The 19,023-nt window shown below is 40.3% G+C and overlaps 1 protein-coding gene across 1 annotated transcript in view; it reads left to right on the plus strand.

Moving 5' to 3' along the window:
* LOC105831846 (RNA polymerase II elongation factor Ell) overlaps window positions 1-19,023 on the plus strand; it is an 88,295-nt gene that overhangs the window by 2,056 nt on the left and 67,216 nt on the right. The gene's annotated exons all lie outside the window — the stretch shown is intronic.

A 19,023-nucleotide genomic window follows, 5' to 3' on the forward strand; every position in this document is an offset into this window, starting at 1 on the left:
CGGAAGAGTCCTTTCCCTATCGGGAATCTTTCGATCGACGTAATCGCAAAAAAGGATCTTGCGAGGATTTCGCAAGGATCCTCTACGGAACCGTGAAAACAGATGAATCATCTCGTCGTGTCACGTCACGTCACGTCACGTCACGTCGCGTCACGTCGCGTCGTGTCGTAGGTGACAAGATTTTTCTGCAAGCTAATCTAGACGCGCTCGTCCGATTTTTTCTTTTTAAATCCCCCCCGTAAGTCTCGATGACTGTTAAATACCGACGTGTCGCCACTGTCGGCTGTTCGGTCCGACCTGGGAGCCATAAAAGAAGTTTTAACGCACGTGTCTGTCTCCCTTCCTCTTGTATCCTTCATTTTTACAGTCTTCCCGGCGCGCGGGCGCTTCTCTCGCCGTTTATATACATATACGCGGTTTAACGAGCATGAAGCGCTGCAATGAGCGATTGCGAATTCTTACATCAGCTGATCCTAACCTCTCGGACGAGATTCGAAAGTAGAGGAGTCTTGGCGGGGGGCGTGCCTTCGTCAAAATATCGCCCATCGTGAATGTGCGCGAGTGCCGCGCCGGCCTTTATCCCCGAGACCGAGGAATTTCGTATGCAGCAGCGTTTCGTGCCCGGGTTTCGTCGATATCTCGCCTTTTTGTTTTACCTTTATTACGTGACTTGTAACTCGTCGTCTCGTCTCGTCTCGTTTCGTCTTGACTCGAATTGCGTTTTATACACCGCGTCGTGGCGACGTGCCATATAAAACGGTACGAAACGTTCGGGAAACGACCTCGATAAAGCAATTTCGCCGTTCGCCGTTCGGCGTTTAGCGAGGATGACGATTGCGCGCGAGATCGACTTTTCGTATTATCGCGATGATACTTATTTACGCGCTCGGACCGATTGCGGAAAGTTCCGCCGCGGAGAGGATCTTACGAGTTGCGTACGTTTGCAACCTCGATCTCACTTAAGTAAATGACATTTTAATGTTTATCCCCACCAAGCTCGGTTTCAATCGTAACTGCTTAGATAAAATAATGATAACAAATTACGTCATATCTTAAATTAAGAGACAGCGGAGTGACACTTTAATATTCCATTGGCATCTACACAGAGAGAAAAGTTTCTTTGGATTTAATAAATTTTCTTTAAGTCAAACAAATTTGTTCATTGGTATACGCCAATGAAACTGATGTTTGAACTAACAAATACAATTGTTTGGACTTTTAAACAAAGTCATTGTTTCTTTTAAATAAAATATTTTTTGAAAGAATTGTTTTTTCTTTGATTCAAATTCTAGTGTTATTCAACGATAAAACACTATTTAAGCACATATTTTTCTTGCAAGGAGACAGAAGCTCGTCACCGAATAGGTGATTACTACTACATGCAGAAAAAATATTCATTATCAAAACTAAAATTTAGCCATGGCAACTAAGATGTATCTTTAAGATGTAATAGAAAATACGTAGGCCCAAAGAGCTCACTACGATATCATAGGTTGATGCGTTTATTGTCACCCTGGGTGATCTGCTTATATAGCCTTTGAAGTGTAAATTGCATTACGAGAAAGGTCACGTGCATCGTCGCCTAGTGGCGGTCCGCGAACTACATCGCGGCTGCTGCGACCATATAAGATTGAATCTTATTTGAATCAAATAATGTTTTTATTTAAATTAAATATTTAATTAAATTGTTTCAAATAATAGTGATTATTCCGCCAAACAATATGATTTAATGTAACGAAACAATCAAATTTTTGTAAAAAATAAATTTTTTCCAGTGAAACAAATATAATTCAAACAAATACATATATATTAAATTCAAAGAAACAGTTCTCTCTGTGTATTTGTCGTAATGTAAAACATCTATGAGAAAGATAAACGAAAAAACTTGAAGCCATTCATGTCGAAATAGATCATTCTTTCCGTTTTCTCGGCGACGACGGTGAGAATTATCTACTAAAGCGAGCAATGAAAATAAATTGTTTGGTCGTGACACATAAATAGTAATCCAAATGAAACAAGCACGTGATGAAACGTCTAGAACCGAGGTACATTCCGTCTGCCAGTGGCGATCGAATATTTGTATACGAATTATTCTAATTCCTAAATCTAAAGAAAGCTAAGATGTAATAAACGTAAGACTGAGAGAGAACGAAGAACGTCGTTGAAGAAAAAAAGAAAGAAAAGCGCACCGATCGAATCCCTTGGGCTTCCAAGGGCCGCGGCCGGTTCAGCTTGCTGCTGTGTCGGCTGTATCTCGCAAGAAAAAGGGGCGTTCCCCTTCGAGAAGTACAGCTGTTCCTCGAAACTCGAATAACCCGAACCCGAAAGAACGGGGCTGTGTAACGATCGCTTATATGTTTTATAAGCACGGAGAGATATCTATCTCTTCCTCTTTTTATTACTTTCTTTTATTATCCATCTTGTTAATCCGAGGGTTAAACGGTACATTGTGCTTCAAATTATTATTCAAATCGAAAGAGAGTTACCAAGAGTTATTAAACATTACATTAAATGAGTAATTTAATCGTTATTAGAAACAGGATTTTTTATTCGTGTATTTATTCAATTTATATATTTAAAAAGATTATTTTTCTATGGATTATACACATTTTTTTGAAGTTATTGCGTTTGCATTAATATTTTTATCTAGTTTTCGAATTTTTGTGTCACTTAAATATTAAACATTTTTTTCAAACTAATTCCCCTAAACATTTTACAATTTAACATTTCTAAGAAAAAAGAAATTTTAATCCAAAGATGTATCCTAAAATGTTCTTAGAGAACGTTTCTTAGTGTTGACCTGCTGCACTGAGAGAAAAATGTCCAAGTATTGAGAACCAAATATTTCTTATGATCTTTTTTTCGATATTTATTTGTTATAAACAAATTTATTTGTGAAAACGAAATATATATATATTTATATTATATATATAATATATATATATATATATTTCTATGAAATACATCTTATTTTTCTTATTAATTGGTTTATTTCCTACAAATAAAATTTTTTGAGTAATATAAATATGTCGCAAAAAAATTTTTAAGTATTTTTCTCTAATAATTAGTTTCTTTAAATATGGCGAATTAAATGTTTTATTTCTAGCAAATAAATTATTTTTACGCAAACTAGATGTTATCTCTTTAAGTAAGATATATTCTATAGAAATATATTTTATTGAATATTTCACAGAAATGTATATTTTATTTTCACAAATAAATTTTTTTATAACAAATAAATATTGAAGAAAATGTCACGAGAAATATTTGGTTCTCAATATTTCGACATTTTTCTTTCAGTGTGTTAATCACAGTTTAGAAATATCTAGTTTAGAAAATGTTTAACATAATGAATATGATTTATGGTCTGTGATTATAATGTATTCTTTTCTTTCCTATTTTATTAGAAATGGCTTTTAAGCATTCTCAAACTACGATAGCACCTTGAAATACTATGAAATTTTGTTTAAATAAATTTTTCTCTAAAGCTGAAAATGCTGTGGAATTTTTTCTACGGAGAAATCTTGTAAAGTAAAGCTTTTTTTGAGGCTGGTCCCTTTCCTCTCCGTTTGTTTGCGTTCTTTTATAATTTTTTATAACAGCGTCTTTTATGTTGTGCTAACGTGTTATCATCATATGCATGACAAAAAAATGGAAAAAATTTTACAAGCAAAACAGAATGTTCGAACAACAACCGGTCGTGTGATTAGTAACCGATGTGCGGGTTATCGCGAAACTTTGAGGCTCTTGTAAATTCGAACGACACGCTAATTTATTATGAAAATAAATCGTGATTTAAATATATTCGCGCGTGTCAAAGTTATTCGCGAATTTCGATCTCCGTTTTTTTCTCCCCTCCCCCCTCTCACGCCCGCGCGTGTGCGCGCAAAAATAACTCGACACTGCCGGGAGACATAGAACGCGGCAAATGGAAAGTTGAGTGATATTAACGCGCGCGAGATGCATTCCTCGCGACATAGAGTACACATCGGTGTCGTTAAAACAGTCTTGAGAGAAAGAGAGAGAAAAGAGAAGAGTGTCTCACCTCGTAATCGCGCTATTAAATTGGCGACTTACATACGCCAAATGCCTCCAATTTACGCTTGGTATAGAATAAATTATGCGAGGTGAAAGTGAATGCCGGCTACGTGAAGTCGTAGCCGGGGGTTTTGGACGGGAGAGGGGCGGGCACACTTCAAAAAGCAAAGCCGATCGTTGAAAACCTTGAAAGTGTCCAACTGGTCTCGTAATCCCGCTGATTAGGATTTGCTCGCCGTATAATATAAAAAAGCTGTAAAAATAGGTGGTTGCGTGTCATGAGCATTTTGTCGTAGACAGCAGACTCATGTAACATGAAGGAAAGGTGTGTCGTTGTAAATATCACTCACGTTTATTTCGCGATGTTCTTTTTCGTGAAAAAAACCTAAAATAGCAAATAAATATTTCTGTCTGGCATTATGAAACGTCTGTCTATTTAGAGGAATTAAAAAGTTGCATAAGAGAAAATTGTCTATATTTATCGCAAATCTAAAGATACATTGTACATTAATCATTAACTGTATTATTTTTGTATATTATTGCTCGATATGATTTATTTTAAAAGTAAAAACAGTGAAAAGGATAACTATCGATTATTATCTGTCGTATGTTTTCCCGGAACGTGAAACTAATTTGCACTTAATTTCTGATTCGTCGACGTGAATCGACGGCTCATTTGATCAGAAGCTGTTGAATGCAATACGAAAAAGCATCTACGAAAGATTGTTGAGTTTTATCACGGTTATATTATTATATGATTGATAGACAGCTTGTGCTTTATCTCTCTCGGCATGATATAACTCGCTGAAATTACGCACGCGCTAATATAGTTCAATTCATCGGTCATAGCAGGTGCCATTAAAACAAAAGGGAAAAACGACATAGCACGAGGTATTCACAACTGAGAAGGTCGCGATCGCGTTTTTCTTTTCTTTTTCAAGGTTGCGTGTCGCGTATCGGTTGTCTAATGAATTGACAAGAAAAAGGCTTCAATGAGCGAATGTAATTCATTCACGTGTCAATTAGCAGTGATGATTAACGCCGCTACAACTGTGCGATAGTGTCACGTAAGTGCCATTGTGCATGTATCTTCCGAGCGGAAACGCACGTACGCACTGACGGCGTCTAACGACATATTTTAATGACAATAGAATTACCTTACGAACACATTAGAGCTATCGTCGGAGGCGCGCGAGTGAGAATTAATTAAGCGAGGAGAAAAGAATATTTTGCTTGCGATCTTAGGTAAGTGAAATTATTCTTCCCGCCCGTGTTGGTGTTGATAATACTGTATCGTATTAGATAATAAATAATGATAATGTAAAAAACGACGATATATCTTACTTCTTAGCTCGATATGCGAGTAGCTTACCGAAAAAAAAGGAAAAGAAAATGCGTGCGGTTACCAGATAATTCTCTAACAGGTTTACGATCTGTCGACGTTGCAGTTATTAGCTAAACATCGAACGAATGGATACATCTCCCGGAAAAGTTGGCGATCAACAGCGTGGTCCGACGCTTTCGACCCAGGTTATGCCTCCTTTTCACCGGCGACAAATTTCGATGGGAAATAGTTTCGAAGTGAAATCGACAGCCGTTTCGCCGTCACGAGAGCGAAATTCGTGCGGCTTGAAGCGATTCGTTATTGGATGATGCGAATGATCGGCGGCGATCGATGATGAGTCCGCCGTCGTAAAACCGCCGTCGCCGCGCCGGTACGAGCGTGAATTGATTTGTGGAGTTCCCGGAGAACCATTACGAATTCATGTATCGAGTATAGACTTCGCCGGGAGTCATGGCAACGCGGAATTATCCCGGCGGCATTACGGCACTAGGTTTACGCGTAAACCGTCGTAGCATTGTGTCAGGCCGAGACTTCGAAACGATAAAACTCCGTAAAAGCATCGTAAAAAGATGCAACCGTTACGACAATGGCTCTTACGGGCTTAAGGATGCAGTTTGCAGTGAACCTTACTCCTAAAGAAAATCTTAACGTTTCGATCTTTTGCGGACGTAAAATTTCCCGTAAATACAAAGGCGAAGGTTATCCTCTTTATTCCCTTTCGACGGAATGACTAATGGACATGACTTTTGAATGGAATTCACGACCATCTGAGATTCCACAGAGAATTAGGTTCCACTTCAGGTATTCACCTTTCACGTGTTTAAATTTTGAAAACGGCATTTGCTTTGGCGCTAACGCCACAATCGGTATCGCGATAATACTACATTGGATAATGAGAATTATGTAGAAACAAATACAAATTATTCCGCATCGTCAGATCTCTTGCGATTAGATCGCCATAAGTTGAATTGTAGTCTGGAAATTCCCATGACGGTGATGATTAGTACGATAATCATCACTCTCGTTGAGAAGTGCTCCTCTACCAATCATCGTGCTTCTTCACTTCGGACTGAGAAATTTCCTCGTACGCGTGATTCACGGGGATCGAAAGAAAGATCCAAGATAGACTTGCGATCGCGTCGAGGAGTGAGGGGGGAGAGGACTATCCGCTTCACCCTCCGTTATCCCGTTATTACATCCGACTCTTCGACTTTTCCCAAACGCTCGTCGACCGCCTCTTCCGCTTTTCCTTTTCGTCACGTTGTACACGACGTAATAATACACGAAAACGGTGCAGCGATTCCAGACCAATAATTGCCTCGCACGCTCCGGTGGGCTCCGCGCTCCTCGATTCCCAACAATCTGCGGATATGACACATAAAAGCGGCCGATCCGTGCGCTCTGCTCTCCCACTCCCCCTTTCCCCGTATGACGTACGTAACGTTCCACCCTCGCATCGTCCGTCCGTCTTCTTCCTTTCATCATCTCCTCGTCGTCGCGCATGCTACGCGTGCTTCGTAAAAACACATATAATCTCGCCGCAACGTATTTCAAGTGAAACCCAAACCCAAACCCAAACCCAAACCAAAGTCCGCTGCACAAATTATGCGACTTCGCCAAGATGAGATACACTGCTTCGAGCGGACAGATTTCAGCATGCGTTAAAAAAGAAAAAAAAAGAGTCTTCGAATTCCACGGATATTGACAATTATTATGTTATCTACTTGAAGAGAATGTTCCGTAAAGGGAGCATTGCAATTTAAAACATAAGCCGTTCCTTTTTTTATAAGCGCAACGTAAGAAATATATGTTGTAGATTATTTGTTATACAATTTTTTGCTAATGTGGCATTTTAGAGACAAGGATTACTTTTTTTAGACGGAATAAATCTTTCCTTCCTCTTTTTCTTCCTCTTTCTCTCCATTACTTCATCTCCTACACAAGTGTCGGTTCATCTGTTGAGAATTGATGAGAAAGTAATGCAATTGAAACTCCATCGACCCACTCTGCCTCTGCGCGAGCGTGTAAAAAGATTTACGCCCGAGAGAATTTCCTTCGAGCTTGCTTTGTGGTATCGGATGGAAGATTACTGTGTAACGCTCGCGTCTATTAGCGAAATTGGTATACGAGTTTTGCGGACGACAGTTTGGCGCTCGGGTTTCTCATCATCCTCGGTCTATTAGCGTCTCATTTAGATTAAGAGGATGGCACGAGTCCCAGGACTTCCAGATGATTTTTATATGATGATACGCGCAAGTGTAGGCTGATATCGAATAGAGTGGATTGGAAAAGGTTAATATCGCACGGTAGAAAACGCGACGCGCGCGAATGCCAGAGTGGTTTGGTTGTCGGCCGCGCGAGGTCTCGAGATTGCGATAAAAAGATCGGTGAAGGGAGAGTGATGTGATTCCTATGTCGGTGTGTGCGCGGTGTTCCGTGCGATTATATCTAGCGGGCGAAGGCTTTCTCCGCGAGGAAGGCCTTTGAGAGCCGTCCTTTCTCTCTAAGGACGTCGGGGGATGTTGGAAGAGTTCGTCTCAAGGCCGTTGCTCTTGTACAAGAAATTAATGTTACGTACTCCTTTTTTTAATCGGATTAATGGAAATCGAATCGCGCCGCGCTTGCTTATGAACTTTTACGGGATAATTGCGAGTATCCGAGCATCGATGCGAGGTTACCTAACGAGAAAATCCTTTCGGTATAATTCGACCACGGTGGGTGATCGTTTTGAAATCTCCAAGCCCACCGTACCGGATGTTGCTATATAACCGCAGGAAGTCTTTCCGATGCTGATATTTAAGTAGCGGTAAAAACAGTATCGCGCGCAGATTAACGCTCGGGTAAATGCCATTACTTTTATATGCATGCTTATAATATATGTATACAAATCGTACGTTCTCCTACATATTTTCCTACATATCTTACATTTACATTCTTTACATATTTTTTTATTTATATATGTCTTATAACGCCGTAATACGAACGAAAGAAAAAGATGAATTGGAAAGACAGCTGTTAAATATTGTACAAATGTGTGATACAATGTATCGCTGTTCGATTATACGTTCGATAATTACGTATTCTAATTACCGATAATTACGTATCCGCCCTAACTGGCACAGGTACGCTTGTCGTGAAAGTTTTTATATTTTGTGTCGGCACAAAGCAGATCGCGCGCGCGAACAGCGCGGGTTTAAAAGGGGGATTCTCGGCTAATCGTTGACGGGTATTTCCTGGCGAGTTTTACCATAATATACCATGGGGCTTTTCCCGTTAGAGCGTACACGCGCGCGCGCTGAAAAAATCTCGCCTCTTTACCTCGCGGTTCGTTTCATCATCGAGGTAATTTACGTTGTCTGACCCCCCTATACGCTTGCAATTAAAGTGTCCTTCCAAAGGGATATATTTTGAAATGTTTCAACGAGCCGCGATGAAAGACACACAACGTAAAGCGGCGTAGTTACGCGCAGCGTGGTTACGAGCACAAAATATCTCTCACGGAAATGCTTTCCGGGACAAAGAAAACTCGGCTTGTTAGACACTTATGTAAATGCATTTCTAAATAAGATGTGATCTTGCTCAAACGCATTAGGGCTTGTGATGTGTTATCAATTTATCGCGCCCGTCTCTTCGTCGTACGTTGTCGCCTGAATTAGTTGAAATATAAACGCAAGAGGCGCGGCGACACAGTAACGTAATGGAGAATCCGTAAAAATTAATCATGAAAGTATTCTAGGCGGGTACACACCTAGCCGCGCGATCTGACGCGGAACACAACACTCTGCTGCTATTGATACGCGCTTCCGGCTTTCATTAAAAACAGGTCGAACACTCGCTCTGAGAAATTTCTTCAGGATGATTTGCTCGTTACGCACGTGGCCGCGTTGAGAGAAAAGTTCATTGCCGGATTTGCTGTGATTTCAAAGTCGCCAGTTTCGCTCACGGTATATTTATATCATAATCTGCACTTAAGAATGCAAAATGCAAGCTGAGATATTCCGCGTATCTGTATATAGAATTCTATATTTTATATTTTTTCAAGTGATATAAGTTATCAGATACATAGAAGAAATTAAATTTAACTGGCAACTTAATAGCTAAGAAAAATGCCATATTAAGATAATAGAAATTTTAAGTCTTGATAATTTTAATGAGATTAAAAAAATAGCAGTGGCTTGATAAATCGCAAAGAACTTAATAGATATCAATATTGACGACTTACGACGAACGATATATATATATATATATATATATATATATATATATATATACACGATACAAAAATGTGATACATATTTATCTCACCATTGGGTTTTTTCTGATATCACATGTTGCCATGTTTTTGTACGACATTATCTTTCTGATAACGTCAGATAATGCGGTAAGCACAGGGAAGAAATGAATATGTATCTAATGTTAGGCATTCTACAGAATGTGATAGATAAGCCGTTTCTGTAGAAAATCTTTCGATTTAACAAATAGTTTCACGTTATTTCTAAATTAACTTAGAATTAGCTGTAGAATATCCGGAATTGAATGTATAATTTTATTATAATGAAGTTTAATTATAATAAAATAATAATATTTATAATCTTGATGGAAGCAAAAATATGTCGATGATAGCGTGCACAAGACTGTGCATTGGTATGAGCAAAAATGTATAATACATTTACATTCTCTTCATATTTCGGACGATTTCTGAACTTTCTCTCTGTTCTTCTTTTCTTTGATAATTAGATTTGGTCGAATGTTTCCAAAGTAGTAACGCAGGTATCGGTTTTTGTAGAGAATCTTCTAAACTATTACCCAATAGGTAACTATTGTATTAAAGGTTATTGTAATGTTTGAAGCATCTTTGTTGACCTCTCGTCGATATGATGCATTTATATTTAAAATGGTCATTTTTTATTAATCTTAATCAAAATTAACTCATTACGTCTAATTCTGTTAGACGTAAAAGATCGCTTAACTTGTACCATGTTGTAATCGATGAATTCGAAGTATGGAAATGTCACACAGATTCATTGTCGTTCGATTGCACATCGACTCGTGAACAATCGAGTTCACCGCGGTAAGGTTCGAGCATTAAACTGGAATTGCAAGAATTCTTACGCTCATCATATTATCTCTCTTTTTTGAACTGCTTATAGCAGAGATGTTACAGATTTTCTTTCTCGCATACCCATCATCATTCGGAAACATCGGTCGCGAAACAATTGTCGGTCTTGCGATCGTCATCGAATTAATTTTATCCTTGGCACTGCCATCAAATTAAGTCGCAGCCGATTGTAATGTATTCGGCGGACGCAATCGCGATTTTATCACGGTATATAAAGCTGTTATACGCTCGAAACGAGTATTCGCCTTTTGCAATATGTGACTCGTTGGTGAAGGAAAGTCGGCGATGAAAAAATTAATTAAAATACTCGACCACAGAAAGTTTATATTAACCCATACATAACCTTGATCTTTGTTGCCTTCTAAAGTCTTTTTTTTTTTTCTTTAACAATAGGCATATATAGCACTGTGAATTTGTTTCTATTTGCTAACTCGATTTTGAGAGATTTTTTTCAATAATCTGTCGCCTAATAAATAGAATACCCGCAACCATCTTTCTAACAAAATAACGACTGTCAATTTGATCCCTCAATAGCGAGGTATTTGTACAATTTCGTCGAAATTATCCGATCCTAACCTGCTGACCCCGATTCCTCCGGTATCTCCGATGGCACGAAATGGCTCGGCGGCCTCAAGCCCGCGGCATCGCGTGCCTCGCAGAATACGCAGTTTAGACGATCGCCGTAATGTTAATGAATTCGTGGTAGTAGACGACAGTGACAATGATGAATGCGACAACGCGTGCGGCCGCGCGAGATCCTATTTGCATCTTCTCGGCTGCATACGTAGGAGGACACTAAGGTTAATAATTCGTTCGCGGGAATGTCGAAATGTTTGCGAGTGAAAAAATTTAATGCTCGACAAGATTCTAGAATTTCATCTCGCGACATCTCGCACCTTTCGCTAATTCACGCTACATACGCGCGAAAAATAGCAGACGGAACGATTGCCGAACAAACCACCATTGCTTTCAATATCTTGATTCATCTGTATTTTTTTAAATTTTTGTATGAAAAAACAAATTTCTGTTAGATACACAGACCGAACACTTGGTCTTGTTACAAAGCTTGTTTTGTTACAAAGCTCCAAGTTAAACGTTAACTTGGCGAATTTCAGGATTCCTTTATTTTAATTAAAAAAAAAAAAATGTCATTTCTCGTTGTCTCTCCGTCTAATTTACTCCTCCTAGGCGCTCCTTTCACTCTGTTTTCTTGAGTCGTCGATCGCGATCGCTCGTGTGTTCACGCATGCATGCACGCACGCACGTACGCATGAATGTATGCACACACACACACACACACACACACACTAGACTGATGCGCGACGCATGTCTGTAAATCGTGTTACGTACTCGGCGCCGTCGTCGTACGCGGTTGTGAAACGCCACCGTGGCGTGACGAATTATAAGGTGTCGGTTGCGAGGTGACATTTCTATTCGCCTACGAGTTTCTGGCGCTAGCATTCAGTTTCGATACAATTCGTGTCATCGATATGAGCTCACAATACTTACGAGCGTCGCATAAATCGACTTTAACAGCCGAGCCTAATTCGTACGGAGCATATTCATTTTCCTTGGATATCATGGACGAGCTGGCAATTAAAACACTCTTTTTTCTCACTCTGATTAAGAGCGTAAATGCTTTATGATACAGCACAAAAAATAATAATATTTTATTCCTCATACAACTCATCTATTACATTATTATTAGCTTTCATTGTCGATATATTTTCTACAAATTTAAATTCAATTTTTAATCTTTTATATCCTTAATTCTTTGTTGCGGGAGATTACTTGGATGTAGAGAAAATGATTTTGTTTTGCGTGTTTATTTACCGTAAAGCGAATATCTACGCCACCATCTTCCTCGAGAGCGGCCTCTCGAGCCCTTTATTCACATACGGAGCTCTCATTGTCTCTTAGCGTTGTCGTCTCACAAAGACAGCTCTTGCTCGTGATCGCGCTACCCACTTGTTCTCAGATTTAACCGACGTCGTGCAGTATGCTCTAACTTTTACTCCGCGGCGTGATTTGGCTTTGTAAGAAGATACCGTTCCCATTCATTCAGAGCCGCGTATCCCGGCGGCGGTGGCGGCGGTGGCGGCGCGGCGCGGCGCGGCGCGTATTTTCCCGTTTTCATTCCCCGCCCCCGTCGTCTCTTCTTCCCCAGCGACGTGTAAACACGATTTGCATGTATAAATCGCGGTGAATAGCGGCGGACGTGTACCGGTGTACCGTGCGTGCGAGAGGAAGAGAGCTTCTTTCTCGTATCAAACTATCGCGCTACCGATCGTCATGCCGAAGCTCTTCGTCAATATCGACGTAGACTTCCGGACCGTAACCGCGTACCCCGTGATTCCGTTCCAAGTCCTTGAGTCACTTGACCACGTGTCCGGTTACTGTCAGGAGTCACTCGTCGACTGTTTCTCGCCGATCTGTACAAACTATCGACTCTCCGAAACCGTCGAGAGTTTCTGCGAATCGATAATCGAAAACGCGTTTTCTCCTATCGGTTGTCGTCTTGATTAAAAATTTTGATTACATTCTGCTACCAAATTGATATTAGGATAATTCGGAAAAAAGAAGAAAGTAATCATATTGATATTTGAATGCAAATTTTATTAATTTTAACGGATCCCTTGTTCGTAAAAAGTGGATTCACGAGAAGATCAACGACTCTCTCAACAGTCTGAAAAGTTTAGTAAGATCAGGGGCACGCGGAGGTACAACCGCGCGTTTGCATGCGGAATAAAAGAAATTATTTCGTTTCGAAGCGAAACTAGTTTTATGCGGTGAGGTGACGGTGAATTAATTAGGCCGTTGATGTTCGAGACGGATGAAATGACGCGACGTGCGAATTCTCGACGGCGGAAATATCATAAAGTTCTGGCCGGATGACTGTTGTGCGCTCAAAATATGATAAACGACGAAAAAACAAACCACAACTTCGCGAGGCAGCGTCCGGCATGCTCGCTCACGTTCCACAAACGACGACACATCCAGGACGCGTCGAGCTTAATGACATTATCGTTTTATATTCTACGCATCATTACTCGGCCACTATTTAAACGTTCTCTCCCTTTCTTCCTATTTCTCTCTCAAAATAAACGTTCGAGAATAAGCGATCATCGCGGATGTTTTCCGATTCCGTAGCAGCTGTTACATACGTCCCGCGGTTACGTACAATATACAATATAAGCTCGGGACACAGGATATTTAATTTTACAACTTTTAAATTAAAATACTTTTGGCCAACAACGCCGTTCATCTGCCCGTCACGCGGGATTAATATCTTGTTTAATGTAATTTTCGACCAGAGCTCTTCGTGATGGTCCCTTTGGCCAAATGATATTCTGTTTTAATTACAAAAAAATGTCTTCATTGCGCACCATGCAAATCTCCGATAGTCACATGAGAATGCGTCTCGTTGCACGAAGATAGAACCCTCTTGGGTTGAGATTTGAGGGAACCCCTCTGCCTGTGACGTTTGTCAGAGGTTCCGAGTGCGATGCGGCACCCCATGTGAATCGCTGGTTCAATACGGCATAATGTACGCCCCTATAGGACAGGTGGTACTCGGCGTGGCACAAACACGAGTATACGAATGCGCAGGTAGACGTCGTTGACAGTGTCGTAGTGGTATGCTCGCAAAGTAAAGGCCCCCAGCTCCTCTGGCTTACGATTTAACGGAGTCGACAACGACTCCCCGCCGCCGTACGATTCGGAATCCTCGCCTCGGAAAAATGAGAAACGTCGGTCGGTCCTGCACGTTGCAGCACCCGGTTTTCCCGTCCCACGTTTGTCCATCTGCCTCTAAGAAGGTAACACACGAATAATGATTCCCGCTTGTCCGGTCCTTCCGTATCGCTTCTCTCGTTTTTCCCTCGAAAACCCGCACGCGTCCCTTCCACCCACACACGCACGTCTTTGTCCTCCGCTCTCCATTCTCTGCTTCGCGAGACGCTTTTTCGCTGACTGCAAAAAAAAAGCGAATAAAATAGGGCGTCGTCCCGAGCACGACGGCCAAGGGTCCATTGTATCTCGGGCTAACTGAGTTTGGTCTTGTTGATAATTTGATTGTCGTGGCCGCGCGACTGGTAATTTAAATCCGCCCGTCCACCGACTCTGTACAACAGGATTCGCCGTTATTAACTACAGCGAATTACGTCGCATTGTATGCCTCTCGGAGATATTTGCAGGGAAACGATCGCGTAAAATACGCGCGAATTACACGATTACACGATTTATTTATCGTATTACCTCACGTACAGGTGATAAATTAATTTTATCTCCAACTTCGTCCACGTTTTGCGACAATTCGAAACGGCGAAAAATTATTCAACAGTAAAGCGCGTGTATTTTTCTATAGGGTCTCGAAATTACTCTTTTTAGCGGCTTATTTTGAAAATGTTGATATAAAGTAGTAACAAGTGACAAATAGAGTCTAGGATTTTTCTCTTTAAATACAATTTAATATAAGAAATATATATATTTAATTTATAATATTGAATACCTCTTTCACGTTCTTATATTGAGTTAAGATAACTTAATGGATAAATTAAATTAAATTTTAAAATATCGTATTAAAATAGAAATTTGATTTGTTTTGTATGAGAAAGAATTTATAATATGTTTGGTTTTAATATTGTTATTGATCGAGAAAAAATCACTAAAAAACAAAGATTTATTTGTTCCTGTTGTTGCTAGTTTTTAAATAATCGATGCCTACTTTTCCTATTTTTCATTTCTGTTCTTTTTATTCTCAGAATTTTACTCTTTATTATACCAAACTACAACCGAGACTTTATTGTAATCGAACGACGATGAAAAATAACAATAGAATGTAGGCACACGAATGAAAATAAAGATAGAAAATTGCAGGAGAGGCGTCTTATATATTGCAAAGTTCCTTTTTTTTTTTAACTAAATAAGGCATTAACAACACTTAAACGCTTTGAATACTAGCTACAATTTTTTTGCAACGTGATGGTACGGACGTTTTTCGCAAGATACTTGAATTTTTACACGCAAAACGAGTACGGTCCTTTCATCAATTTTCGTGGCTCATTCAATCTCGCAACCGATTGGTAACGATTAGCCAAGCAGGGAAGAGTTCAGTTTCTTCTTTTCTTAAAGGTGGTGGGCAAAACCCGTTTGACATTTACGAACGTGCATAGTCCTAATCTCAGCTGAGCGTAGCTGATCATTGTAGGAGGTCGAGTCGACGACGATGACGTTTCGACTACGACGCTGTCGTGGAAATATTAATTCCCGGCGTAACGCATGATTTATTGAGGATACTGACGCAAGACCGTTCCTCTAACACCCCATAATTATGACCGATAGCCTTCACGTGCTTACCATTTTGCCTCGTATCGTTTGCGTAACTGAGCACTATGTGTGCTGAGGCTTCCGGTATCTTCATTCGCGCAATGTCGTTGTGTTATATGACTTTACAGCGGCCATAATTTTCTTAATCTTCGCCTATAATAATTAAATTTGAGTAACGAGTTGCTAGAATTTTCTTCGTGCCTCTTTTGATCCTAATTACATTTCATTACATCTCATACGGGCAAGGTTTCCGAAAACTGATTAATGTGAAAGTTATCTCCCGCTCCGTATAATGTTCGACGGTGATGATGCTTGACGAGTGCCACCATAAAATGCGTATAGGTTTTTTTTCTGCGGTCTGACAAACGCGAGGGAAAATAACGGCAGATATCGATGATGCGGACAGATCAGGAATAGAAGCTACGAGAAAGTAGCAGCTTGTACGAATGCATTTCGAAAGGCATACCGTTCGAAAGTGACGACAGGCCGTCAGGAGACCTAGAAACAATGTGTGGTGCACGTTTAAATGGGTGACGAACGAACAGGCAGTACTGCACGCTCTTATCGCGGCCACACCTAATCGCTCTGATTACGACGATCGTTGTCTTGTGTGCCCGGATCTTTAAAACCCAGTTTGCCATCGCCGCTCGTCGTTTGTGCATGCTGCACAACGGAATCCCATGTAACGCCTATTAACGATAGGTCATTCGCAGATCGATGATGGTAGTCACGGCCGAGCGAATGTCTCGATCGCGGCGACCGAAGGAATATCTGATCTACCGAACGTCTCTCTTAAACCTGATGGAAACAAATGCGTAATGGTTGTGCGCAATGATGCAACGCATTAGATCAAATTAATCCGTGAATTCAGTTATACGCCAAGAGATTTGTTTATGTAATATTCGTACGATCCGTACGCACTTCAAAAGGTATTTTTTATCTTTGACAAGTATCTGTTACAAAAAAATGAAGCTATTTTTTTTATCTTAGTGGTATTCGATACAACCTTTAAAATAATAGATGCCACTTAAAAAAAAAAAGCTTGATAAAAGCATTACAATTGGCCATTTCGTAGAGAGATTGCCGGTGCCAAAATTATTGATGCCGGGGTTAAGGTCTAATATCGAGCTAGAATACCCGGATCTACGATCGCCACGATCCTCAGTGTCTATCAAATCGCGGTTTTAAAGTCGATCGGTGTGTGCGTGAACGTATGTACACGTGTGCACGTGTTGTCTGCGTGCACCAACTGTCCATGTACATACACGAGGGGAGGCAGAATGAACAGAGTCTGGAGTTCGCCGCCCGAGAGAAAGTGAACCAGTTGGCGGTGTTGGCGAATTTCTCGTCGTGGCGAAGCGAATAAGCGCACGATGTGTGCCTGCCTACCTGCCTACCTGCCTACCTGTTGCGAACCGGCAACCGTGCCTCGTCGTACGCCGATTATGCCTGCGTCGAGCAATTAATTGAGATCCCGATATCGGCGAACGATTTTGGAGGGAACCGCCTTCCTTTTCCGCACCGATGAGCACGACGAGCCGGACGCGCTCCGCCGTTCTTATTAAGCGCGGAAAGCGAACGTCTAGGTAGTTATGGATGACGGCGGCCTGCCGTTCCGATGATCGTGTACTACTTCTTCTCTTAGTTCCACTTACCTGTATAAGCATCATCTATAGTCTTCTCCAAAACGTCCGATTGCTGCAAAGTTAAAAACACACATCGACATAAGGTTTACTTTTTCCCCCGTTGGTACCGGTTCGCGAATGTTTGATGGAATCAGCTGTGATGTAATTACAGTATTCAAAGATCATGATTGACGTTTGTATCCGAAACAAATTCCAGGTGTGCTACATTAATCTAGCAATAAATAGTTCAGCGAATTAATCAAAGTTCTTACGGCCACGAATAATGGCTCGTATGTAAGCATGTCGCGGCGCACACAGTTGTGCGTTTAATTACTTAATTAGGTAATTTTTTGCTACGATCGCTGCCGTACGTTATTATACCAACCGCGCGCGAATTAGAACCCACTGTGGCGCGTGTCGGCTTGTAGCGACGGCAGCAATAGTAACGGCAGCTGGTTTGTTACGTGTATTCACGGTTAACGAACCGAAAATGCGTTCCTATTTTCTTGCATCGCGATTGCAAAATGATTGCAAAACATCGCGCCCCAGCGCGCCCGCAGTCGTAGAATCTGCTTCCAAAAATTGGATCAGAAATCAAAGTGGAGCACACGCTTTCGCCTTTATTTGCCCAAGCAAACGAAGGAAAGCATGAATAAAAAATACTGAAAATTGAAGTTTACTTTTGTAAAATATTTTGTAGTGATCGTTACAAATTCATATAAATAAAAGGAGATATTTTATTTAATAATAGTAATAATTTTATTGAGTTTTGCAAGAGGTGAAAAATACAGTATATAATGATAAATACAAGCAGTAATAATTAGGGAATGTTATAACTTTACCGCTTTCAGATACCGTTTCCATAAAATTTATGTTTACGTTTATACATACTGTGAAATGCACATAATATTTTCCTTTTTTGCAAATGTGTTCTGTTTTTGACATTTTAATACACATTTATTATTTGGCAATGTTTTATAATTGCAAAACTGCGATATGTACAAGATGCTGATAGGAACGGAATTAGTTCAAACGTTTAGGAAATTGTATTGTAAAAGGTCTGTTTTTATTGCTATTTTTAATTCAAAAATATATTTTCAAATGTCTTCGAAATATCGTATAATATAATAATACAATAAATAGACGCAGTGGTATATCGGGATGAAGTGCGTGTACTTGTGCAACAATACGCACGCACGCACGCACGACATATCGGTGCGCAACGCAGATTTCGTGGTTTTTTTTCCCGTTTGCTCCCGATCGCGTGCGATGTGTTTCTAAACAGAATCAGCTAGACAACTATTTCTTTGTTTGAACGAACAACACGTATCGGAGTATCGCTCTGTTTCTCATAATCAAGTTGTTGTTGCGTCAACGTCGATGATAGTTTACGATTAACTTGTTGTTAGAGAGTAATCAACGTTCCCGTAGAAGCCTATGTGAATTACAGCATTATAGCGATAAACGATTGATAACGTGGCGGCTTGGCGAGTCGAGGAGAACAGCGCGTGCTGTGCGATTATGATAAGGAGAAAATTCCCGCAAACACGTTGTTAGCGTATCAGCCA

The sequence above is a fragment of the Monomorium pharaonis genome, chromosome 11 (genome assembly GCF_013373865.1).
Source record: "Monomorium pharaonis isolate MP-MQ-018 chromosome 11, ASM1337386v2, whole genome shotgun sequence".
Lineage (NCBI taxonomy): Eukaryota > Metazoa > Arthropoda > Insecta > Hymenoptera > Formicidae > Monomorium > Monomorium pharaonis.